The sequence below is a fragment of the Aythya ferina genome, assembly GCF_964211825.1.
Source record: "Aythya ferina genome assembly, chromosome: 2".
NCBI classification, from domain to species: domain Eukaryota; kingdom Metazoa; phylum Chordata; class Aves; order Anseriformes; family Anatidae; genus Aythya; species Aythya ferina.
The window spans coordinates 122130444-122158185 of NC_140297.1; the positions used below are offsets into that span (position 1 = coordinate 122130444).

Below are 27742 nucleotides of genomic sequence, written 5' to 3' on the forward strand. Positions count from 1 at the left end.
TACCAAGAAAGTACAAGCAAGATGACAAGAACTGAGGGTGAAATAGAATGGACTGAAATATTCTGAAATTCATTATAAATTGTACCTGAATACAAAAAGGTAATCCGGGGGATGGGGAAGAGAGGTGGTCAAACATTCATTTCTTAATATTATGTGGAGTTTTAGAATAGCTTTTTGCCATAAACGTAACATTTTTCATCTTCATACTATTTTATCAAATGGTTCAAATCATAAATGGACTTCTGAAAACAGTAACCAAATTTTCTGGCTCTGAGACTGGCAGCTAGCATTCAACAAATCCATCTCAGATTCTTTCACTTTTGGTTACTAGTGTTGGTATATTTTTTCATTAACTGTTTTTCATAACAGCAGAAACTATAGCTGTGGTTAGAAGAAGCTAGAAGTTAGCTACCTAGCTAGCTAGCTAGCTAGATACTTAGATAAGTACATAGAAAGACAGACAGACAGACAGATAGAGTCATTTATTAAGCATGTAAGCACTCTGTCTTCTCTTGGTTCCTTCCTACCTACAGCCAGAGACTGGTTATTAATAGAGCATGGAGAAAAGCTGCTGGATGTTTGAAACACCTCCATCAAATATGAAGAAGTAAACTGACTTTAAAGCTGGACTTCTGCTGTCCCAGGTGAGTAGCCAGAGGTGGTGTCTGTCTTGAATAGTATGGAGGACTTAAATGACCCTGTGGGGGGCGAAATTCAGGCTACTGGAGAAGCCTTCTCTTTAAGACTTCAACTCTCTTCTCTACACTTGTACACTTCTCTACACTCCCCAAGTACAGTGACTACTAGGATTCCTGAGCTGTTTTGGGTCTTCCATTGTTTTATTTATTTATTTATTCTTTGCTTTGTTTTGTTTTTGTTTTGTTTCATAAAAAATATTATTTATTTTGGGAAGACTATGTCAAAACTGAAATAACAAAACAAAGTTTTCTCTTGTTTTCTGCAGTTAGGTTGCTGCCAAAAATGAGATGACACCGCACTGTCTCCTCCCTACCTAGGTTTTCCATCATGAAACACAGAAGCATTTAAGCTTCAGAATGGTGCTTGAAGATCATACTTCACAGGGCCACAAGTCCACAGGGCACATGCATGCATATCTTTCCTCCCTTGTGAGTTTTTCATTAAAAGGAAAGATTAGGTTCTTATTATTTATACATTTTATTATACATTATATTTATTTTATTGGTCTATTTTCCCACGTGACTGGCAACAGCATGAGGGGGAATGGGCTAAAGCTGCACCAGGGGAGTTTTAGGTTGGATATTAGGAAAAACTTCTTTACCGAAAGTGTTGTTAGGCATTGGAATGGGCTGCCCAAGGAAGTGGTTGAGTCACCATCCCTGAAGGCCTTTAAAAGACATTTAGATGTAGAGCTCAGTGATATGGTTTAGTGGAGGACTAGTTAGTGTTAGGTCAAAGGCTGGACTAGGTGATCTTGGAGGTCTCTTCCAACCTAGATGATTCTGTGATACATTGTTTTCCATTGCTTAGAGAGATTCTGCTGTAGTCTGCCTCACATCCTAAAGGATTTTAAAATAACTTTCTATCCATTAAATAACTGGCTTACTGCAAGAAATCAAGAATGAAAGAAATCAGGAGACCTTCTGCTGATTTTTCTGCTTTATACATGTGGACAACAATCTTTCATGGCTTTGTCATTTAAAAGCTTTTGAAGATTTTTGGCTAGAAAACAAAACAAAAGCAAGAACAGAAACAAAACAACAACAAAAAATAAGTGTTATACAATATGTTTTAAGGTAATGGAGCATTCTGAGGAAGATTTTCTAAATAGACTCCCCACAGAGGCAACAGAAAGGATGGAGAGAATCTCTGTCCATCTTCCCAAGTACAGTTGGTTTTACATGATAGATGGTTTGATGATAAGTTCAAGAAGGATGTTTAGACCAATTACTTGGTACTAGTTCTACATATGACTATAAAGACTCAGTTTTATTGCAAAGGAAAATAACAGAGCCCAGAGCAAAGCATGAATTTATTTATTTAATTTCAAAAACCACATCAGACACAAGGTTACCACTCTGTTCACATTCAGTACTACTTTACTCCTGCAAACCAATGGGATTATGTGTATAGTGAGATAACATCCAAAAGATTGCAAAATAGAAAACTACCTCTTTCTAAAAGAGGTATTTCTGCCACCATCCTATATTACTCTACCTCCCTCATAGTACAAAGTAGAACTGAATGTTGAGAATGTCCTGTATAGGGGAGATGTTGTACCAGAGATAGCTCATGCCTTTGTGTAACTGTCTAGATTCCACATTAACACAGCTTCTGCCTGGACACGTTAAGAGTTTGGATCCTCAACAATCGCTTGCATGAACACACATTCAATTTTCTCAACCAACTCACTACACGTTAACTATATTAAGACCATCACTGAATTAAAACTACTTGCAGAATATGACTACAGAGTCTTCTATCTACATAATATAGTTACATATATAAGGTTATTCTATATAGTAAAATTTGCATAAATAATTAAATATTATTTAAATATAATTAAATATAATAAATATAATAAATATATTTAAATAATCAAAATCTGCGTGCTACAAATAGAAGGAGAAAGACATGAGTACATGGACTCTTGAATGTTGATGTAGAGTTTATAAAACATAGATCACAATTTTTTGTTATTTTAGTTGTTATAAAAGAAAAGAAGAAAATGAGATGTATTGAGTATAAAACCATTTGGGAATTTTCCAACAGAATATTTCTATCTGAAAATGCAGATTTAATGGGGTTACAGTACATGTCATTTCAATGAGAATTCCATCAAATACTCACATACTCTCATTTAAATTCAGAATAAATATAATGTTGAAAACCAACAAAACCCATAGACATTCAGTTTTAGGAATCCATTCTCCATAAAACATCACTTGTAAGAGTTGCACTTTTACAAAGGGTAAATCAGAGCAACATCTTAGCACGTGTGCTTTGAAGACCTCAGCACCTCTTTCACAAGGACAATAATCAACAAACTAGAGAAAAGGCAAAGCTGGAGTCATAATCTGAAGTCTTCACTTATCCTATGCAATAGGCATGTATTCTAATCCTAGTTATAGAGAGTTCTATTCTGTAGTCAGTTTCTTGTTAGTTATTTTATTTGTTTTTCTGGATAAAATTGTTAGACAAACATTTCCAGAACATTTAATAGTTTGGCGTTAAGTCAGTTGCTTGGGATATGAACGACTAAAGGTCAAGCCTTTGGCTTGAACAAAGAAAAGCAATGTGACATCAGTAATTTTGTCTGGTTGTTCAAATCTTTTGTCTTCCAAAATGACTTTTGAAAACCTTTTTCTTCTGCTCAGCAGGGAAAACTATTAAAATTTTGAAATAAACTTTTTTTTCCCTTGCTCATCTCTCTTGCTTACTTTTAATTTTTCCTGGGGAAAAAAATGCAAAAAGCTTTATGTAGGGAAACAGCAGACTTCTGCAGGTTTATTTTTTGGCTTGATAACTGTAAGTACAATGCATGATACTGTGTGTGAGTATCTGTAGAACTGAAGGATGTTGGAACTGAAAAGATTATTTTAATGAACAGTTTCTCACATTTTCAATTCTTTACAAAACAACCAGACAAAGAAACACTGCAGATAAGAGAAACTGGACTGAATAAAGCTTCCATTGTGTTCAGTAACAGAAAATAGAGAGTAGGAATAGTCACAGAAGAAAGTCATGTCAAAAAATATAACAGTCACAATAGGTAAAATAGTGAATTGTATTGATAAGAAGAAGTGAAATATTATATTACTTGTAGTAAGCAGCAAGTAAGACAAAATCTTGTGCATATTAAGACTTTATAGGAACAGAGTTTTACAACATTTGGAGACTAGTTCTACCATTTGTTTGGTGGGCAATGAAGCTGCATGAAGTTTAACAAGAGCAAGGGCCAGATTCTGCACCTGCGATAGGGCATTCCTGGTTATATATACAGAGTGAGGGATGAGAGGCTGGAGGACAGCCACCCAGAAAGGGATCTGGGGTTTCTGGTGAATGGCAAGTTGAATATGAGTCAACAATGTACCCTGAGAGCCAAAAAGGCCAACCATTTCCTGAAGTGCATCAAGCACTGCATTGCTAGCTGGTTGAGAGAAGGGATTGTCCTGCTCTGCTCTGCACTGGTGTGGCTTCATTTCAAGTACCATGTGCAGTTTGGGGCACCACAGCATTAAAAGGACATTAAAAAAAAAAAAAAAGTGTCCAAAAGAGGGCTGCGAAGATGGTGAAAAGTCTAGAAGGCAAGACATGTGAAGAGCAGCTGAAGTCCCTTGGTTTGTTCAGCCCAGAGAAGAACAGACTGAGGGGGGGCCTCATGTTGGCCTACATCTTCCTCACAAGGGGAGCGGAGGGGCAGGTGCTGAGATCTGCTCTCTGGGGACAGTGACAGGACCCAGGGTAACAGCATGGAGTTTCATCATGGGAGGTTTAGGCTGGATGTTAGGAAAAGTTTCTTCACTGAAAGTGTGGTTGGGAACTGGAACAGGCTCCCCAGGGAAATGGTCACAGCACTGTAGTTCAATAAGTGTTTGGACAATGCTCTCAGGCATATAGTTTAATTTTTAGGCAGTCCTGTGTGGAATCAGGATTTGTACTTGATGATCCCTGTGAGCCTCTTCCAAATCAGGATATTCTACCATTCTGATTCATTTAAAAAATTAATTAATTTCTAAAATCCAGAAAATCACAGAATCACAGAATGGTTGAGGTTGGAAGGAACTCCAGAGGGTATCCAGTCCAACCCCCTGGCTCAATCAGGGTCACCTAAAACAAGTTACATAGGATTACATCTAGATGGGTTTTGAATATCTACATAGAAGGATACTCCACAACCTCTTTGGGCAGCTTGTTCCAGTTCTGTCACTCAAACTATAAAAAAAGATCTTCCTCGTATGACCTTGGTGAAGCCTCCTGGGGTTCAATTTATATTCATTACCTTTTGTCCTATCACTGGCTGCCAATGAGAAGAGTTTGTCCCCATCCTCTTTACATTGTCCCCTCAGGTATTTGTAAAGGTTGATAAGATCAATCTCCTCTAGGCTAAACAGTCCCAGCTTGCTTAGTCTTTCCTCATAAGACAAATGCTCCAATCTCTTAATCATCTCTGTGGCTCTACACTGGACCCACTCTAGAATTTCCCTACCTTCTTATACTGGGGAGCCCAGAACTGCACAGGTGTGGCCTTCACCAGAGCTGAGTAGAGGGGAAATACAAGAAATACAAGAAACTGCCAATAGGCCATCTAGTCGTTATGTCACACTGCAGAGTTGTGGGCAATTTCTGACTGTGAGCACTGCAAAATTGCCTGTGACATCCACAGAGAAGAATTTTTAAAAGATTTTTCCAGACAGAAATTATTTCAACCTTTTAAATGGAAATTGGTTAATATATCAAAGTATGAAACTTTGTGTCCTGTCCAAAACATTATTTTTTTTCCATAAATTAAGGGTAGATATTCCCATTACTCAGGCAAAATGTCAATTCTTTTTCTAAATCTCTGAAACTCTTGAGTGCACTGATATTTCATGACAGCCAGTTCCACAGGTTAATTACAAACTGTGTAAAAGTATATTGCTTTTCTATTTCATCAAACATCTTCATTCGTGTATTGTTAGAGGATAAACAGGAGTCCCTTTTTGACCTTCTCTGCAACTTTTGTTGTTTTACCTGAATCAAATGTATTCCTACTGAAGTCTCTCTCTCTCTCTTTTAATTTAAGCAGCTCCAATCTTCTCAGTTTCTTCAGTCATGTAGGCTGTACTTTGTACTATGTAATCTTCAGCTTGTCATCTGTTATCATTTTCATCACCTGTCTTTAAATGTTTCTTATTTTTTTCTGGTAAGAAAATACAATGAAGAAAATACAGTTAGCATTAAACTTGACAAAGATTTTGACACTGTCTTTAACACCAAAGTTTACAAACTGGAGTAGGTAAGCAGACACAATTTGCTGTTGGCATTATGACATCTTCTAGGACTTTCTTCCAGCCCTATGTTCCATAGGCCTCTATTCCTTTTCATGTTGAAGAAAGTTTCATTAAGCTTCACTGTCCATTTTGAGGATATGGCATTATTTTAGAACCTCAGGTTGGTTTGCCTTAGAAAAGGAAACAATCCCTTCCACTAAGCATAATTGTGCATTTCTCAGCATTAATGTTGAGCTAATGTCTGCTGCCCCAAGACTAGCAATGTTTTCCAAAGTTTTCTGTGTTGATTTGCTGACACCCTTTCTTTCTTTTTTTTTTTTTTTTTCTTTATATCTTTCTTTTTCCCTGTTCCCTTAGAAATGCATTTTAAATGCCTCAGATGGAATACTTAGAGCATTTCTGGAACTCCTAAATTTTTGTTTTAGCTGAAGCAGAAGTTTTGCCTAACTACCTAAGGAAGGCTTCCTTTATAAACCTGATTAAAGTCCATATGTCTATGCTTTACTATATAAATAAAATTAATTAATTAGGACTATAATTTGATAATAAAATAATTGTTATGGGCAATTCTAACTGAAAGTGCATGATGTTTATTTGCAAATAACACATGCATTTGCACTCAGGATATAATACATGTAGTTGTTTTACAATTCTGTTTAGATAAGCATTTCAGAATATCCCATGGCCACCAAATTTTTAGTTGCTACTTACAGGTAAAAATGTGGGCACCCCACCTATCACTGGTGGATAATTAGGATTACTTTTTATTTAGAAGGGCTTGATCACCTTGAAAGAACTAGAAATCTGCAGAATGACCAAATAAATTATCTATTGTTTTTATTTTATAGATGGAAATGAGGCAGAGATTTTATACCAAAGATTTCCTAGAGTGACAAAAAACATTAATTGTCACTGTATCTGGGTGCTAAATCTCCCTGATGTGGACTTTTTTTTTTTTTTAGAGAATGGGGCTTACAACCTGCCCTCAAAGCCTTAGACACCCAATATTCACTACTTACTGGAAATTTTGAGTGATTGTTCTGCAAATCTGTCACAGTATTTCTGATTTTGTTGTTGTGAGCTGCAAGATATTACACACTGTCATAGTGATATTCAGCTATTCTTTCAAAGGACTTTATGGTTCTCAGTGGCCATTCAGGGAGGGAGGTTCCTACTCAATAGGAAAACAGTTGGGGTTACATGACCAGACTGATGTTTTCTTCCTCTTCCCAGCCCTTCCATCTCTTCTTTTTTCCCTCCTCTTTTCTTATCTACTAAAATAGTATAAGTAGATCGTTGAAGCACACATAGCAACAGCCATGTGTTATCTATGTATCTATGTACTTAAAAAGCAGGGTAGTCACATGGGTGCCTTAAATGTCTGCTTTCACTTCATATATATTGAATATATGTGTGCAATAATGCAAGATTATTTTAAATATATGTGTAAGATAAATTTTACTATGAAAGACAATAACCAAAACTTTACTGAGTGGACAGTTCTCAATTTTGTCACAACTGTTTTGTACAGTACTGCTAAGTTGTCAATTGTACATTAAAGTGGAAACTGTAGAAAACTGTCAGATATTACTCAAAATATCCTCTGGAATCAAAAAATGGTGCCTGAAAATACAAGGCAAGATGTTGCTCTCAAGGTATATTTTCACATGATAACAATGGTCCTATTACGAGGTAACTCCTATATCAATGAGATAAATTCCACATACTCATATCTCCAGAAAATAAGTTGCACACATAACTGAGCTATTGAGTCCACTCTCTATTCTGTAAACAATATATGCGGTCATTTAAACATTTAAACTAGAATCCACATTTCAACAGACATTGTAGTTAGGAAATTGTTTGGTAAAACTCCATCTGAATTCATTTTATATGCCAGAATGTATTCTGAGAAAAAGAGGTTTCCAGAATCATTGATGATACAAAAAATAGATATACAGGATCATGTGAACACGTAGTCAGATAATGATAGGACAAGGAGGAATGGTTTTAAAGGAGGATAGGTTTATTTAAATTACATTTTAGAAATAAATTATTTACTATGAAGTACCAAAACAGGTTGCCCAGAGCAGTTGTGGATACCCCATCCCTGGAGGTGTTCAAGACAAGGTTGGATGGGGACCTAGGCAACCTGGCCTAGTGGCCTTCCCTACCCATGGAAGGGAGGGTGGAACTAGATGATTTTTAAGGTCCCTTCCAACCCATTTTATGCTTCCAAGCCATTTTATGCTTCTATGATTCTATGATTCTAAGACAATTGCTGGTAGCTGAATTATAATTTCAGAATTTGAAAGTGACTATAACACTACAGTTATACTGGTCTGATCATATGAATTATTTGCACGGTTAACTTCATAACCTAGATTCTGAAATGGTTACAAAAATCTCATATTTTTATATTTTAAAGATTTACTTGGAATTAACAAAAAATGAGAAGTTAGAAACAAATATTGAATGTCTGTACTTAATTTAAAGCAAAATCACAGGTAAACTATGCATTTTAAACTTATATTTGGCTAAATTATGAATAATAGTACCATAAAACTTATGCATCTGCAATGCAAGAAATAGTGTTAGCATGTTTAGTGTTCAATGCTCTGTAATTCAAGTACTGTTAGATAAACATGCATATCAGAACAACAACAACAAAATAATTTTTCTCAGGAAGCATCTCCTCATTGTCTGAAGTGTCTAAAACTACATAACGTCACAGTTTATATATATCGCATGGTTAGAACAAAAGATGGAGGGTAGAATGATGCAGACTTTGTTCTACCATTGACTTACTGAAGGTACCTGTTCGATTTATCCATGTGTAAGCCACGATAAATCTCAATAATGAATTTGTTGTATATATATATTATAATTTTTCTCAATTGTTTTGAGTTTTTTTAGATTAAAGTTGACAGATGATAAATACTAGTGTGCACTTTACTGGGCTATTTGAAAACAGACAAAATATTTTAAGGGCTCTGTTAAAGGCATTGTCCTTTGAAGCTAAGATGAGGGAAAGGAGAAGAAGCTGAACAGAACATAGAAGAATAAATTATAAAATTCATGGTGTTCAGAACTTATCACTGTCTGCAACATCAATCATAAGTAGTGAAACTGGGTTCCAACTCTGAGCTTTTGAAAAGAAACAAAAATTCTTCTTTGGATCTGGGTGGGTTGCTGGTATGCCATTATTATTCTTTCTCAAAATTTTCTAAATGAAAGTAAAGCCAACAGTGAGCCACAGCTTGGGGAAACCCTGATCAGTAGTTTGAGATGTCACCTTTCTCTCCAGCAAAGGACCAATATATTGTCTCTGGTTAACAGCTGTGGACAGAATGATGGTTTGGTGTTCATTCATCAGAAAAATGGGTAGTAGATGTAAATTTCAACCCACCATCCTTCTAAGAAAGATAAAACTCTGAAGTTGGAAGATATCTGACATCAAAGAGCAATTAATAATTCCTGAATATGACTCCTGAATATGATTAAGAGATTGGCAAATGCTTATGTAATGGCCATGTGATAATATATTATAAAATAAATTAATTAGTTAATGTTTAAGAAAGCATTCTCTCAAGACAAAATGATGAACTCAGACTAAAGTATTCACTTATATATACATATTTACATCCTCCAAATCGACAAAGATGGCTACAACCTGTAAGTGACTGATTTTTCAGTGACAAATCTACTAGACAGATATCCAAGTAAAAAATGAAATGAAATGAAATGAAATGAAATAATAAAATAAAATAAAATAAAATAAAAATAAAAATAAAATAAAATAAATAAAATAAAATAATATATATATATATCAGAGAATTTTGTATTTTTGTAGGACGTTTTCTTATTAGCCACTTTTTGTAGCTGTTAATGTGTGTACAGATGTACCACACATCTAGATTGATGTACCACACATCAAACAGATACCACACCTAATCCAGAGACTTTCTACATGTGGAGTTCAATAACCTCCTTGTTTCTCTCAACCTTTGAGTGAAGGAACTCATGATGGGGAGAAGTAATCTCACTTCTGTGCTCCATCTTGGTCTGATGTGACCAAGGAAGTCCTACGCTGAGTCCTTCAGAGGTATCCAAGAAGGCCTTAGAAGATCAGGATCCTCTACCCAACCTTTTCTGCACTGTTCTCCTGTTAGTGGCTGTAACCAGTAATATTCTGAAGTGTTTTTGTTGTTGTTGTTGTTTTGTTGTTGTTGTTGTTTTGTTTTGTTTTGTTTTTCTGACAATTTCACCTGTTGGACAGTAATGGTAACTAACTGTGTCATTAAGAAAATTATCATTATTGGAAAAAGAATGTCAAGAAACACCGTTATGGTACTGGTAAAATCTAGAAACTGCAGTATGAAGCCACTTCACAGGACGTTATTTTAAAGCCAAGTTAATGAGGTTATTTGCCTGAAGAACCAAGATAACAGATGACATTCTGAGCCACGCATTTCTCAGTCCCCTTTACAGTACTCTTCTGATCTCCCCAGCTTGAAGCACCTGTTCTCTTTCTCTGTCCTTCTGCTGCGGTAGAGCCCAGATGCTGCACACTAAATTTTATTTTATTTTTTCTTTACAAAATATGTGTCAAAAAGAAAATCATCTTTCTTGAGGAATATGACCAACTTATGACTATGGCAATTTTATTTGTGAACTTCTCATTAGTCCTTAGGATGATGAAAGCATCTGAAGGAAAGCATCTTCAGAAATAAAACACACCTGATCCTTGAGAGTCATTGCAACAGAGGTATACCATGTGCAATAGTGGAGGACAATGCAAAAGCAGATATGCAAATGTTCACAGTTTCCTTGAAGGCGGTTAAGATGCATATCTATAAAGCCAAGAAGTGACTGTGAGGCTGAGTCATCAGTGCCAGCTCCTGAACAGGAAGTGTGCCAAGACAGAATTCAGCAGAAATATGTTGTACCATATTCATATGAAAGCAAATCAGGCATAAAGCTTGTTGCTTTTAAGGGTAATGATGACTCTTTTGTACCTAGAAAAGATATGCTGCTCAGGAGCATTTTCTTAGCTATTAAAGTTGGAGTGAAAAGAGTTAAAACAGACTTCATGATTTTGGACTGATCCCTGTCTTAAAGCTGTAAAACAGAAAAACATAATTAATGAATGTGACTAATATAGTTAATAGGGTTTGTAAGTTTGAAGAAAACTACAGTGTGTTACAACAAGAAGGTAAACAGTGCCTACTATTCCTGAAAAAACGTCATTCACTGAATCTTTGTGGAGCACATTCAGCAGAAAGCAGTACTAAAGCTGATGCTTGTGCTGGTGTAGCGAAGACTGTTTACAATTTGCTTTGTAGCATTCCAAAAAGCCAAGACACCCAGCAACATCAAGATGGAAATTCCCTTCAAGGGCTCTCTGGTACAGGATGGACAGATTGTGGCAATAGTGGCCAATCCTTCACAGATTGTTATCTAGGCATCAACACAAATTTATAAAAAAAAAATAGAAAAATCTAAATTTAAAAATGACAAAGATCTCATTGTTGATATTTGGGGTTTCTTTCTCCAAACCCCAAAGGAACACAATCTTCTTGCTTTTTATATTTTTAAATACATGGTCCATACATTCCTCCATATGAAGGTGACATTGCCATGATAAATATCATCACTTAAGATCTGGGACTTGTGTCCAAAGAGAACAGAGCAACTTGCTTATTTGAACTCTGACCAAAGTCTACTATTGCTAACGTTACTCAGCTGAGGGAGTTGGAATAAGTGCTAAAAACAGGTAAAAAGCTCATACTTGGCTATGAACAGGCAAATTCTGATTCCAGTAGCCATGGTCATCTGATAGTAAATATTCAAAACAGATATGGTTACAGTTTTGTATTAAAAGCTCTTTTAATATACATGAGTTTACTAGGGAGACAGCAGGAAGGGCAGCAATAGGGTATACCTCTTCATGAGCACTGTCAGGCATGGCACACACTTACCAGTTTGTTCAGGGCAAATACTGGTGTAGCTCTCCCCATCCTTTCCTGTCCCAAATGTATTACAACTGGGTCCAATATGGGCCTTTTGTCATTTGTGACACTTTGTCAGGAGCTCATTACTAACATTCAATTACAAATTGAGGCAGAGCTAGGTAACACACAGCTAAGATACTGGACTCCTCCAACGATATTTTAGGAATTCATAAAAACAGCTCTGCAAAAAATAGCGTTCAGTTCACACTCAGTTATTTTCAAAGCTTTTCTTAAAGAGAAGCACCTTTTTCCCACCTCCATGCTGCTCACCTTTGTCAGCCTTTATACAGACTAAAATCTATACCATACATTTGAAACATTTGATTTAACTTCTCTGAAGAACATGTAAACTTCATTTAAAATAATAATAACATTTTAAAACTTTCATATTTTGCTTCCATATGCAGTTTTCTTTCTTGCTTTATGAAGTAAAAATGGAGAAACAAATATATCTCCATTCCACTCTTCTCTGGACCTTCTGCATTTCAAGGATATAAGATTAATTTAATGGAAAAGAGTGTTGCTGGTACTGTTTCTTATTGGTCTTTTACTAGCATTTGGCTCATTGTTTTGTACCTCTGACACATATCTGATGTTGTCTAGATTGCAGAAAGATGACACAGAATAAAATACATTTAAACTTTAATTTTGTAGGTATAAATACCTTTGTTTCTGTCTTTCTAACATGTAGATGTACCTTTTATGTAACAGGTCTTTTTCTATTTATAACTTCATAGTATTTATGACATAGATACTGTTTTTACTTTGTAGAAATGCTTTATCTGAAGAAAAACTATGTTTACTCTCCCGGAAATGGCATTTCTGATTAACCAAGTGACAACGGTAAGGTCCTTCATTTACTGAGAATTTTTCTTTGCAGACATTTCATTGAACATGAATAGCAATACCCTGGCAAAAAGAGAAGATTCCTCTGGTAGGTGGTTTTCCTCCATTAGTGCAAAGGCAACTGCAGTTTCAGTTTGGTTTTCAAAGTTTTCTGCTTAAAGCTCTAGATCCCATTTAAGCATTGTCCTGTACATGCTCTGTGACAAAAGACTCATAGGAAGGTTCAGTCTTTTTCTCCACTAGAAATGAAGCTTGTATTAGACTAAGGAAAGGACAACAGTCCTTTACCAGGGCCTACTACCTTCCCTCAAGAACTTCTCTTAATTATCTCAGCCGTGACCTAGCTTCCTGCTCTAAAGTTAGAAAACCACATCCTCACTGCAGAACCTTCTTGTTCTGAGCCAAAAAATGTATACAGACAATAGTCTGCAGTCAGGACTCATGGTCCTGTTTGTTGTTAAAGTATTGGATCCAGTCATAAGACCTTGTTGCTTATTTCTTTGCCAATTTTTATGCATTCTGGTTAATATTCTCCATGACAGGTATCAGCCCCTTATGTGTTTTTCTTAAACTACAGCCAAAACAACTGTTCTATTTCTGAAGCTGTGACTGGGGAAAAGACACTGCTTTTCACTGATGTCAAGATTTTATCTGGCAATCAAGAGTCTGGGAGATTGCTGGGGATGGAAAGAGAGCCACACACCAAAATAATATTGACATTGATATTAATATTAATATAAAAATAATAACAATAACAATAATAATTTTTAAAAGGAAAACAGAGCTGAATAGCTCCTTATTCAGACAGGATCAATTATTCTGTGCAAAATCTCATGGGTGATCTTATAATTGATTATTATGTCATATATACTAGGGAGTTAAAGAGAGCTTAGTATTCAGCTAACTTATATCTCTAACTGCTTTACACTGAAAAAGCGTTTTTAACATAACTGTGTGCAGTAATGTGTAGTACATTTTAATGAGAATGACACAACTCATTTATTAAATTCTTATTAATTCTTTAAAATGCATATACTGAGGCTAGTAAATTCATATTTATTTTAGACATAAGAGAAACTTAATGACCTAGTTTTAGAAGACACTAAAGAATTTCAGTTCTCGGGTAATAGGAAGGAAACTATGAACACTCAATGACCATCAGTTTCTCTTGTTCTCTATAAAACAGAGCATGTTTACATACATAAGAAATGCAATAGTTATTGGATAGTTCTACCTGAATGTAGATGTACCCTAGAGCACTAGAGGAAATTACTCTGCTTGGGGATGAGTTAAAGTTTGCTTTGAAGCCAAATCTAAATTTTGCCACAGAAGCCTCTATCAAACTGGTTAAATAAAATCTCAATACAAATACCCATTTATTTAGCTAAGTTTATCTCCATACAGAAAGAAATACAGCTTATGGTCTTTTCTGTTTCTACCTGTTCTGCTGCAGAAGTACCAAAACACACACAAGTCTTAGCAAGTAGTTAATAAATATATATATATATACACACTCCATAAAATACATCTAAGTTTCCAATATGTTTTTATATTTTACTGTATAAGAATTTCTGTTTATGGTTAAAGATTTCTAAAATACAAGCAATCCATTCAAATCTCAGATAACTGAGACTTGTGCAGGTCACCCAAATAAGTAACTTCAGATTTTTGTAACTTTGGTTGGAGACCAGGTAGGCTTATTATTCACAGCATATGCCTTATCTCTATGAGTCCTCAATAATCAGAAAAGCAATGACGGCAGAAGCCTGGAATCCAACCTATTAATGATGATTGATACTCTTCCGGAGATGAAGGTGCTATTAATCTCAGAGGAGCAAGCATAGGTTACAACCTGCCTATGAGCTATATTTCAGCTACTTTTGTTCTTATGCATAGTGATTTCCAGATTAAGTTATAAAGGTTACAATATCTAACTGTGATCTATTGGATCATGAAATCTTGATTTTTATTTTGTTTTGCTTTCCAGTGGATCGAGATTATTCTGTTTTAGAGAATAGAGCTCAAAAGACTAACATCTTTTTCCTTAAAAACAAACCTAAAATCCTCTCTCGGGGTTTGTTTAGCTATGATGACAGAAGCCAGCACTTAGGCATGCGATTTTCTGCTTGAGGCAGTGCAAGCCCTTGTCAGTGAAATGTTCTAAAGAGACCTTCTTACAGCCCAACTCCACTTGTTCACAGGCATTTACAGACTCAAGGCCAACCACACACCATTTGATTGTGAGTGTACATTGCATGCAATTGGGAAAAAATCAAAGACCTCCCTCCATTAACATTGGGGTTAGAACTTATAATATTTAAATAGGCATCTGCAGCACAGATGGGGGATCTTCTGGGGGATCACTGATCTGGCCGCATACCTGGCAGCTTCTAACATGTGTCTTCCTGTAAGGCACAGTCACTTTTTTAAACATTACACACTCCTTTCTTCCTTATAAGCAAGTCGAGTTCACTAAGCCTTTTTTTTTCCTGCTGCTGGAATGTCTAATGCAAACTATAAAGGTAAAGATCCCACAAACCCTTTTGGGAAAATGATGGAAGCATTTCAGGTAATATTTAAAACACAGAAATATAATAAAAAATGTTGGGCACTTCTACTCACACTTGACTCATTTCTTGTGCTATGAATGTCATCGTAAAACCAATCGGTGCATTGCTACTTGTGCCTTTGTTATGGTAGTGGCCATCAAGGCCTATTTTAATGCTTCATAATTCATGTGCAATTGACTAGACAGGTCATAATATGATTGTTCTGTGATTGCTACTTAGAAATACTTCAATCTGTGCGTTATTAACTCAATCAACTATTTTGGCTCTTCATTGTCACTAAAGTCAGTTGAGTAAACATGGCTGGTGGGAAAATACGTGACCTTTAGCATCAAAAAGATGCCTTCAGAATGTCTTGGAGTATTTTACCATGAACATAAAATAAGTGTTTTAATAAAATAATTAATTTGGTCCTGAACCATTGACAAATCATCAAAGATAGAAAACTCACAGGCCAAAAGGCCCCTGAATGAATTAGTGTTTTCTGTTTCTCTTAAGTGCTGGGCTCCCTAAAATTCAATGTGAGTGTAAAATCTACCTGAGTCAGTCTGTTCATGCTCAGTCACTCACAGAATGTCAGTCTAAGGGACAGTTTTTGTCTCAGCTACCCCTCTCTGTTCTGTCCTTAGCATGTCTGGGTAAGCGTATAAGCACCCATTCATTTCAGAATCAGCTTTGCAAGAATTTCTTGTAGATGTGACAGCATACCGTACTTTGCAAAGCCAAACTTCTTTTACATTCCTTGCTTGATGGCAGGAAGGCTTTGCAGAGAGGACAGGCTATATTAATGGGCTGAGTCCAATCACATAACATTCACCAGCCAAGTCATAGAAGGTAAAGGCAGGGACTAGGAGAATGAAGAACTACCCACTGTAGAGGAAGATCAGGTTTGAGAGCATCTAAGGAACCTGAATGTGCACAAGTCCATAAGGCCTGATGAGATGCATTTGGGGATCCTGAGAGAACTGGCAGATTAAGTTACTAAACCACTATCTATCACATTTGAAAAGTTGTGGCAGTCTGGTGAAGTTCCAAGTAACTGGAAAAGGGGAAACATAACCCCCATTTCTTCAAAAAAGAAAAAAAGAAAGACCCAGGGAACTACAGACCAGCCAGTTTCACCTCCATGCCCAACAAGATCATGGAGCAGATCCTCCTGTAAATTATGCTAAGGCACATGGAGAGCCAGGAGGTGATTGGTAACAGCCAACATGGCTTCACAGTGCATATCTTGACATATTTACATATTTGGTGGCCTTCTACAGTGGGGTTAGAACATTAGTTGTTAAAGGAAGAGCAACTTCCTTTTTTTTTTTTTTTTTTTTTTTTTTCTCCTCCTTTGGGTATCCTCCATTCTGTGAAAGGGAAAGGGAGAAACATGCTTACAAATACATTCTGTTTCATAGCAAACATCTAAAAATTCTTGAGTTCGATGCTGCCTGATATGGATGCTGTTTGAGATGGGTGCTGCCTGTGCAGGAGCATCTTCACTCCAGATCAATGCCTGGGTCATAGTTTCTAGTTTTCTGAAGGTGATTTCTCCAGCCAAGGCTAGGGACTGAGCCTTGTGGATTATAACTACCAGTGCTTCTTCCACATTACCTGGAGTCTCCTATACATAAACTCCCAAAGCCTCTATTTGATATATTCCCACTTACCCAGTACATATTCCCCATTCAGCTACTCTCTATACAGCAGACAGCTTGAGACTAAAGGTGCAGTTCTTTTGAATAAAGGATAAGTCTCTTAGGAAGAAGCTAATAATCAAGAACCTATAAATTAGAAAACAGCTAACCTATCAATTAGAAAACAGCTAACTGTTCACTGCAGATGTCCCTAGAATCTACCATACAACTAAAATTCTCACAAGGAAACCTTTATTGCCATCAGCTAGCACAGTTTCATTATGTTTAAGGAAGAATACAGTTCTCAGTTCAAATACAGCAATAGGAAAGAGAAATGTGGAAGCAACATTACCTATATTTTCTCTGTAAAAACAGTGAATTCAGAAGTAATCACTGTATCATGTAGGCTCAGCTAACCTTTTGCTACTCCAGAACAATCACCAGTATGACCAGAAAAACATCACATGATGAAATACATTAGTGAGATTTATAACTGGCTTCTTCAGCAAAGTGCAGCTTGACCTTCTGCTAACCTTGAAATTTTGTGAACAGGAGCAAACAGTCATTAAATGGGGAACAGCTTGCATAATGTTTAAGTAGCAAATATTACCATGAAATATAATTGAAGTATAAGGATTATGAACACAATCACATATTTTTAGTTCTGTCAAAGATAAATGAGAGCATGTTTTTCTAGCTATTCACATAGGAAACAGCAAAGGAAAAGAATAGCAATCTCCCTAACAGACTTACCATTAACTAAAGATTTTGAAAAGAAAAAGCATCTTTGAACATCAGTTTTCCAGAAATGTATATGTGTATGCAATTACCAAATTTTGTGTGTGGATTTATTTTTGCACATTAATACCTATTTAAATATATGTTGATCTAGACACATTGTGCATGCAGTCTTCACAACTGCATGCAAAGATACAGAAATTTGGACTAGCCAGCAGTCCAAGCTAAAATTCATACAGCCCATGGGCACTAGATAGCAGCATCTCTGAAAATAAGATATGAAGAGCCTGAGGTATTTAAAAGACTAGCTAGTAAATATTAAATCACAGTCTGATTCTTCAGTAATCTCATATAAAGGCAATGACATTACATCAACATAAAACTGCAGTGATGCAGTAGCTAATTAAGCCCTTTGAATGATTAAGCTGTATTTATAGATCTTCTAACTCAAAGAGATCATACCTGGCAGATCAATGCTGATGTTAAATAAGTCATTAGCCTCTGCAAAGATTGCCCACAAGGTCATTGAATTGTGATGGTGGAACATTTTAATGAGCTGAACACTTGACCTATGGGAACAGGACCAACAACAATTCACTCAAATGGGGAAACTCAGCGTGTCTGAAAAAAAAATCACAAATCTCTCTGGGCCTTGATTTCTCAATCAATAAAATGGAAACAATAATTCTGTAACACAAACAAATCCCTAATGTTAAGTGATAACACATACAAAATGTGTTACTATGATTATAATTTGTTGTCACATTATTATACCAAGGATTTATTTTTACAGTTTTTCTCACCTTACAATATACTATGGTTAAACTGTATACTACAAAATCAAAAGAATTATGTTCCTGTTATTGTGAATCTGGCCCGGGCCCAAAAGCTGCTGTGGGTATATTTTCGTTATGTAGCAGAGCTTCTTAAGAATTTCAGAATATTCTATCCCCACCTACCTCTTCTGTCCCTACCTACACAACATGATGGTACTGATTATTTTCTCTTTTGCATCAGTAGTGGGTGATAACTCAGTGATAAAATAATGTTTGTGGCCTTTGTAAAAATATTTGGTCTACTTATCAAAAAATAAAAAAAATAAAAATCCAACTCTCTGAAAAAAAATATTGAAATCATTGCCAGTCCAGAATAATATAATCAGTGGGATTATTTCACCAATATTTCAACCTGATTTGAAGGTACCCGCTACAGATCATCAGTTCTAGCATATCCATTATTTATCTGTTGAAGCCTATTAAAAAACAAACAACAAAAAACGTCATGTTATTTGCAACTATTTTATTTGAGACATTTAACTATAGAGTTGGGACCACTGAATCACTTCACACAGGGTTTGTAACACCTACTAGATGATGGTATCAAGCATAACCTGTGTCATGGCTTAGACTTGATCAACTGTTTGATTTTTCTTTTTCCAGTCCCTAGAGCTATCATGTTACCAAAATCTGGCTTTTGTGATTTTCAATAATAGCCTGATTTTCCCTAAATTTTCTATAATGTGGTTTGTTGAGAGAAAAGCTTAGCTAACCATTCATACTTGAATTGAGAATTCAACATGATTGCCCTGTGAGTGTGTGCCTGGAGGGAAGCAAAAATAGGGTTGCTACTTGAAAAGATGAAGTGATTGAATTTAGTGCCTGAGGCCACAAACCTCATTTTTGTGACTGCTAATATGTAGAACTAACTGAAAGCCAACTGTGAACTAGTTTATGCTTTTTTTTTCTTTTCTTTTTTCTTTTCTTTTCTTTTTTCTTTTCTTTTCTTTTCTTTTCTTTTCTTTTCTTTTCTTTTCTTTTCTTTTCTTTTCTTTTCTTTTCTTTTCTTTTCTTTTCTTTTCTTTTCTTTTCTTTTCTTTTCTTTTCTTTTCTTTTCTTTTCTTTTCTTTTCTTTTCTTTTCTTTTCTTTTCTTTTCTTTTCCTTTTTTTTTTCCCTCCCTATAAAAACTTACATTATACATTCTACCTGTGAAATTTATTTCTGCTGTAGCAAAAAAAAAAAAAAAAAAAAAAAGCCACCAATTTAAGCCTACAGTCTGAAACATGATCTACTGTTCACAAGAGACTAGTGAAGCAATAGTTTGAAATTTTTCCTAATATAGTCCTCAATGCCATGGGTATACATTAAGAACACATTGCTCAAGCCATTGAAATACTTTTTGAGGTTCCAGCTCTAATGATACATGGCTAAAGCAATTCTCAGATCCAAAGAGATATTTTTGTGTGTTGTCACCATGAAGAGTACTCAAAAATGTGAACTACCTTGGTACTGTCAGAGTAACAGACATTAAAGATAGATGTCTGTAAGAATTAGGCTGGAAATAAGCAAGGTCAGGGCATTCAACTACCATTGATGTTTATAGTATTATCATTTAAAGACATTGTTTTTGCAATACTTATAAGTAATGGAGTTTCTAGGATACTGTTAGTGATAACATTATTTGTCACACAAAAAAATTTCATCACAGTTTTTCTGTGATGCACCAGTGTTTTGTTCAGAAAGTGAATCTATCTTTGACTTTAGAAAAGGTTGGCCATATAACAACAGTGATGCCACTTTTCAGTACAGAAAGTAGCAAAAGTACATATAGAAGAAGAAAACATGAGTGATGAATCACAGAATCACAGAACTGTAGGGGTTGGAAGGGACCTTGAAAGATCATTGGGTCCAACCCCCCTGCCAGAGCAGGTTCCTCAGAGCAGGCTGCCCAGGTAGGCATCCAGATAGGCCTTGAATATCTCCAGAGAAGGAGACTCCACAACCTCCCTAGGCAGCCTGTTCCAATGCTCCGTCACCCTCACCGTGAAGAAGTACTTTCGCATGTCAGTGCAGAACTTCCTGTGCTCTAACTTGCAGCCATTGCCCCTTGTCCTATCCCCACAAAACACTGAGAAGAGGTTGGCTACATCCTTCTGTCCCCCACCCCTCAGGTATTTATATATATTGACGAGATCCCCCCTCAGTCTTCTCTTTTCCAGGCTGAACAGACCCCGGTCTCTCAGCCTTTCTTCATAGGGAAGATGCTCCAGGCCCTATATCATCTTTGTGGCCCTCCACTGGACTCTTTCCAGGAGATCCCTGTCTTTCTTGTACGGGGGAGCCCTGAACTAGACACAGTACTGCAGGTGAGGCCTGACCAGGGCAGAGTAGAGGAGGAGGATCACCTCCCTTGACCCGCTGGCCACGCTCCTTTTAATGCACGCCAGGATCCCATTAGCCCTCTTGGCCACAAGGGCACAGTGCTGGCTCATGGTCAACCTGTTGTCCACCAGGACCCCCAGGTCCTTCTCCTCAGAGCTCCTCTCCAGCAGGTACTCAGTACATCAGTACAGGCTCCCCAGCATGTACTGATACTTTGGGTTGTTCCTTCCCAGGTGCAGGACTCTACACTTGCTCTTATTAAATCTCATTTGGTTTCTTCCTTGAGAAGATGAACAAGGGGCAGCTCAGTCATGAAACCTGAGTCAATGTATTCCCTTGCTATTTATAAATAGCCATTCATTGTGGAACTAATATATTTACAAGCTAGGGAAGTGGTGGTAATTTTATATCAGCAAGTATTATGAGCCAGATTTGGGGATATATTTTAGGTAGGAAACACCACTGAAGTATAGAGTTGATCTTAAATAATCATTTTTTGTTTATGAACACTTAGATGCAGAGAAGTTATAGGACTTTTTAAAAATAATCTCAACAAAAACATGTTATATCACTGATTCTGTTTGCTTTTACCTGTAAACAGAAATATCAAATACAAAGTTTATCAAAAGTGGTATCTTCATTGCTTTCAGTACAATCCTCTTTTATGATCATGGCAGCTGTTCTACTATCACAATGAAGAAGTTTAATCTAGTTCAGCATCTGATTTTAATCTCTACATGAAGTATGGATTAATAAGTGAATTATGGGATGGAATGATTGACACAGCAAGCAATATGGTATTAGAAAGCAGGATTTGATAGAGTTATTAAATACAGAATGCAATGACTAAATGCGAGCATGATGATTAATCATATAATGTATCAGATGAGAGAAGAATTTTTAGCACAGTAGGAAGGGAAAGCCCTGACCAAATTTCATACTGTCCAAACCCAAAGGAAATTAGAGTAGCTATGACAGTTTATGCCAGCCAGGAATCTGACCCCAGGAGAAATAGATTGAAATTAAGGAAAAAAAAAAAAGTCTAAATATCTGAATAATCATCCTGACAATGTGATCCCTTAAATTGAGAAACAATCTCCCAAAGGAAATGTTGAAAGCTTTAAGTTTGGACATATTTGGAATTAGAAGCAAAGCATTTAAAAAAATACCATGTGGAAAAATTTATACAACAGAGGGAATGAATCGGACAGTGAGATAGGCCTTTTTCAGTCATTCTCTTAATTAATTAAAATTAACTGTATAGAGAAAAGAAAGAGCTTGGAAGGCTTTTTGGCTAGATAGCTGTCCATTGCCCTGAAACAGCATGGAGTAAGTATCATACCCAGACGGAAATGCTTCACTGCTAAAAACATATCCTCTTCTGTTTCATCTAATGTTTATTATGAATAGCCTATTTGCTGGATATAATGAAAATTTGTGAGATTTAAAACCATTAAATGGGAATGTTTCCATGGGGTTTGAATGTTCGCTATTATATTTTTTCCCCATTACATTGGTGTTGTCATATAGGACTCATGTCAGCTAGAGGAGGGACAAGAGGTGTGCTCGTCTTAAAGTAACTGGGAATTTCCTTTCTTTAAGTTCAAAATGGAAGCCTAGGCTGCAAATGGGAGAAGCACAACATCCAGCCCCAAAAAGTCGCTTTCATTTTCATATAAATATGCAACCATCATTTGTTTAACTCACACCAAGCTATCAAATTTTGTGGTGGGCTATAAACTTGTTGAGTCATTAGCTTGGCTGCTTAATGGAGGAAAACTAAATTCCTGTTCCTGCATAATGACACTTATTCACTGTAGACATTTGCATCACTAGGAAACGATAAAACCTCATCCTTCATAATGAAGTTCTGAGCTGACAAAGAGGAAAATATAGTGTTGTGGGACAACTATGAATATAAAACTAGCTTAATAAAGAAGTAGTGACAAATTATATTATGCAAAATGCAACGCAATAAAAAAAATCTAACTAACTCATTGGAAGTGTCATAAATATTCTAAATAGTTTTTAACTGTCAAACCCTTGAAAAAAAAAATATATATATATAAAAAAAGTACAGAATAGATGCCAGTTTAATTGCCATCATATTTTGACAAGCATGGAGAACCTTGTATCCAGCTTATTTGCTAAATTTAGCTCACTTGCCTAAGATGAAATGATGGGGGGAGCACTATTAGTCTGCTTTTTAAACTCATTGGTGTTACATAAAAAACTGAATAGCTTAGTCATTTAAAAGTGTTGTTGTTTTCCACTTGAAATCAATATTCACAGTTCACATTATAATCTCAGACCAACTGATTCTTGTAAAGAAAAAAAAATCTGATATGAACATGTGAACATTTGTTAAAATCATGCACTCTCTTCTCAAAATTAACATTCTCTTTGAACAAATAAATATACTGTCTGCTATATTTCTGTGGGTGAAAAAGAGTAAGAAATCCCAATAGGACAGCTCCTTGTATTAAAAAAGATTTTGTCCAATTTCTTTCTCCAGATGACTCACTCTTCCAAAAATTTCTTTTTATAGAAAGGAAAAAGTCACTAGCATTTCAAGAATTGCTAGTGGTTCATATAATGACTTTGATTCTGTTTCTGCTGAAGTCTCAGTGATTCCAATAGTGACTTGAATAAAAGTAGCTTTGAGTCTTGAATAACCAGAAACATTTCTATTCATGAAAACAGTTGCAAAATTAACTGTGTGATCAAATTTTCACTTCAATGGAGATTTCCCTGCTGACACAGGCTCTTGTTTAATTATATGCTGCACATACTCAAAATGCAAAATGATAAAGATGCTTGAACCAGTTGCTATATCTTCTAGCATATGAGGCTGTTCAGGCCAAATGATACATTTAATATACTGCTAAGAGATCTGCTGAGATCTGATTTAGAAGTGTAAAATTTTACTTGTTTTTGTTAATGATTTTGATTTAGTTATTTTTAATATCAATGACAGACATCTCAGTCAGAAATCCCACTTTGGCTTCTAAACATGAGACTTTCTTTTCTGGAGAAAATCTATTTTAAACTTGTTCCCTATTTTTGCAGAGAAAGCAGTACTTATATCTTTATACAAACATTGAGGAGTTTCACCCTACATCAAATACACATATAGTATGTTAGCTATTTTCAAATTATTTTCAAAGTAACACGGTTTACCCTCTGGTTGTTATTATAGTCAACAAGTTAGTGTTTCATGTCTGAAACACAAAACCCAAAGTAAGCAGGTTGGTTTTAGCATGCTAACTTTTTCTTTTACCCTTTTCACAGTTAGAATTGGCTGTACAAAATTTTCCATTATGAAACAGGATTTGGAGCCACTCTGTCTGCTATGCTGTCTTTGGTCTTGTCCAATAAATGATGTTTCCAATAACTCATTTAAATTGCCAGCTCTTCTGGGCAAAGCACCAGTCATTATGATCATCTTTAAGGTTTGTAGATCATCTCTTTAGTTTTAAAATGCTTTGTTTAGCACATTTAAGGCACAAATAAGAATTTACCAAAAATAAAAATGTTGTTTTTTTTTTGTTTGTTTGTTTTTAGAAAAAAAAAAAAAGACAAAAAAAAAAAAAAAAAAAGAAAGAAATTATTTTCAGTCCTGAAATGTGGCTGCAGAGATTCCATCAGAGAAGAAGAGAATCCAGATTGGCCACAGTTTGGCTACTGGCGAATGAGGAAAATTTTCCTGCCCTGCTGTTTTAGCCTCTTAATAATATGGAGATGAACCAAGAAGTGGCTAGATTTTTCTAATCCATTTTATAACAATAACTTTCACTTCTATCTGGGGACTGTCCATCCCCTTAATGCCAAAAAATAAGCAAGTAACTCAGATCTGATAAGACTCACTCGTGCTAGAGAACAGAAGGACTAATTTTATTTTCCCAGATCATACTCTTTAGAAATTTTGAGGGGGCTGAATTCAGCATAGTATACAGAAACGTTCCATGGCCAAATGGGATGCATGGTGGCATTTAAAAGGTTGTAAAATCATAGAATCATAGCTGTTTGTTGGTTAAGGATCTATCATAAAACTTAAAATGTGGAAGAAAAGAGAGAAAGAGAGAGAGAGAGAGAGAAAAGAAAGAAAAAGAAAGAAAGAAAGAAAGAAAGAAAGAAAGAAAGAAAGAAAGAAAGAAAGAAAGAAAGAAAGAAAGAAAGAAAGAAAGAAGGAAGGAAGGAAGGAAGGAAGGAAGGAAGGAAGGAAGGAAGGAAGGAAGGAAGGAAGGAAGGAAGGAAGGAAGGAAGGAAGGAAGGAAGGAAGGAAGGAAGGAAGGAAGGAAGGAAGGAAGGAAGGAAGGAAGGAAGGAAGGAAGGAAGGGAGGATATTATCCAAAACACTAATTGAGGGGAAAGGAAACTAAGGCACACCAAACGATCCTATAATTTATGAGCCATACAGGACAAGACCTGCCTGATCCAGACCAAAAGCTTGAGACTGATTGCCCATAGACATAAAAAATCCTTTTTTTCACTATTTGCAGTTCTCATTTTTTCCTCTTGCTTTTTGATGTTGTATAATTCACCAGCGAAAAGAGCAATAGACTGAAAGAGTGACAAGCATTTTAGTTAAGAGCACTCAGACATTGCAGGTTAGTGCTGGTTCAACAGACTGTTGAATACTTTTCTGTACTTGATCCTTCTGTTTTCAGCACAGGTTCCACACTAACCCTCAGAAACTTTTTCCTACTAAAGTCTGACTCTTCTCCAACACAGAAATTTTAATCTGTTGAATATATGCTTTCTAGCAGAAAAAAATAAACATTCATAGATTCCAAAAGTTGCAGTTCCGAAAAGTACAGTTAAGAAGAGGCCTGATTTGACCAGATTTGAGTCATTAGTATTGTATGTGCACCAAACAGCAGGGATGGAGTATACATTGAGATGTAGAGCCCTTTCCAAGGCTCCTGTTGTTATTTAGGTTTGCAAAAGATATCAAGGATATCTGGAGTAGAAACACAGGAGCACTTCCTAGTTTTAAAATCCAGGTTTCTTCTCCCTGGTCTCATCTTGACTTCACAGGAGAAATATCACCATATGTCTGTATTTTCTTTAAAATAAAATTTAGTTATGTAAATGGGGCAGGAATCAAGGTGTTATTGCAATGGTGCCTAGCCTGCATTATTCCAGGACTTCAAGATTGATTAGAAAATGCTGTAGAAGCCTGTTCAGATCTATCTGTGTTAGAAATTTTTGTATGTTTTCATTATTCTGATTTTCTACTTAGAGGATATTTGTTATTAGATACTTGCATACTGGGGATCTCCTTGTAACTGTAAACATTTTGTGCCCACAGATTCTGTGGGACCTATCTGTCCAGAAGGTTCACTGGATCTCTCTACAACAAAAGAAAGAATATCAGTGCGAATGCTGGAGTTGTCTCTCAAAAGTTGGCAAGAGACTATTTTTGGAAACAAGAATCATCTGAAGAGGTCTCTTTGCTTACAGTAACCACTACATCATGTTAATAGCACATCATTAGGTTATATAATTTGTGTTTCAGTCATCTGCAAGGTTTTAGTATGATGCCTCTCTGTCCCAGAATGACAGAAACACAAACTGTACCAATTGTGCCAGCAAGAAGTTGTCAGTTTTGTGTTTCTAGGAACATCCTGGACTCAAGCCTTTACATCTGCTTATCATCCTTATCTCCAACTTTATTTCATAATTTAATGCCTCTTTATAGAGTGTTTAATCTATATAAAGGCACAAATTTTACACCAGAATATGATGTGCCAGTCTTCTCTCTATGCCTCTCCTCTTCCTTCGGTTTAAAATCTACTTGATTTGACTTTTCTCTACATGGTGACTATTTTTTTTCTCAAAAACAAAAACAGAAAACAGAAAATTGGCCCACTAAAAAGAATCTTCTCTGAATAGATCTTGCCAGGAGAAGGAACCTATGTCAATTTGAGCGTTACTTGATAGTAACCCTACAGTTTGGCTACAACAGCACTCAGTGTACAATGTCAATTCGAGGCTGTTCTTCTTTGAATAAACACTGAAGTAGATCTCTGGGTTCTATGCATTGCCTCTACCCTCCAGTTTTGATTAGAAATGCAGTAATAATTTAGGCTGCTATGACTGGTACTCAAGCGCACAGATTATCTTCACTTCTCTCTAGATGAATGTACATAATCACTTTTCTCTTTGACTGTGCTTTCAGACTGTACTTCTGTACTTCTGTACTTCTCACCAGTCATATTAAACCAGTAAACCCACAACAAGGTGTGATGTCTGTCATTCCTTTTCTTCCATGCAAAGGAAGCTACTAGAGCAAGCCCGATTCCCTAGAATTAGTTTGTTATTCCCTCTCACCAAAATACATGGAATTCTGAGAATAAAATATATATAGAAAAAACACTTGTGCACATATCACTTGTACTACTACTACACAGTGCTACTACTTGTACACAGTACTACTCCTTGGCTTGATCAGTAGCCTCTGCTTACCTCAAGTCCCCTTCAGTCTGTTGCCAAATGAGAAAAGACTGCACCATTTCCTTCATTTAGGGATTGCCTAGTCAGAATCTGTGTTAATAGATTCGGGCTGTTCCTGTAAGCCTGAGCTAGCTTGAACCTACTCTCTGTTTGCAGAAGACAAATGTAATGAACATTACAACATTTAAAGTATTAGAGATAGACATGAGGTAAAACCCCATGTTAGGGATAGTTTCATGCAAGATTAATATTTGTGGAAAGAAGGAAGGAAGGCAAGAAGGAAAACAAGGAAGGCAGGAAGGCATGCAAGAAAGAAAGAAAGAAAAGAAAAGAAAGAAAGAAAGAAAGAACCCCTTTCCTCC

The 27742-nt window shown here is 36.1% G+C and overlaps 1 long non-coding RNA gene across 1 annotated transcript; it reads left to right on the top strand.

The window, feature by feature from the left end:
- On the top strand, positions 1-26569 carry LOC311432216. Its single transcript, XR_014689902.1, has 5 exons — positions 1-99; positions 534-644; positions 12758-12829; positions 24213-24373; positions 26236-26569. It is a non-coding gene; the product is annotated as an uncharacterized lncRNA (long non-coding RNA).
- The last annotated feature ends 1173 nt before the right edge of the window (positions 26570-27742 follow it).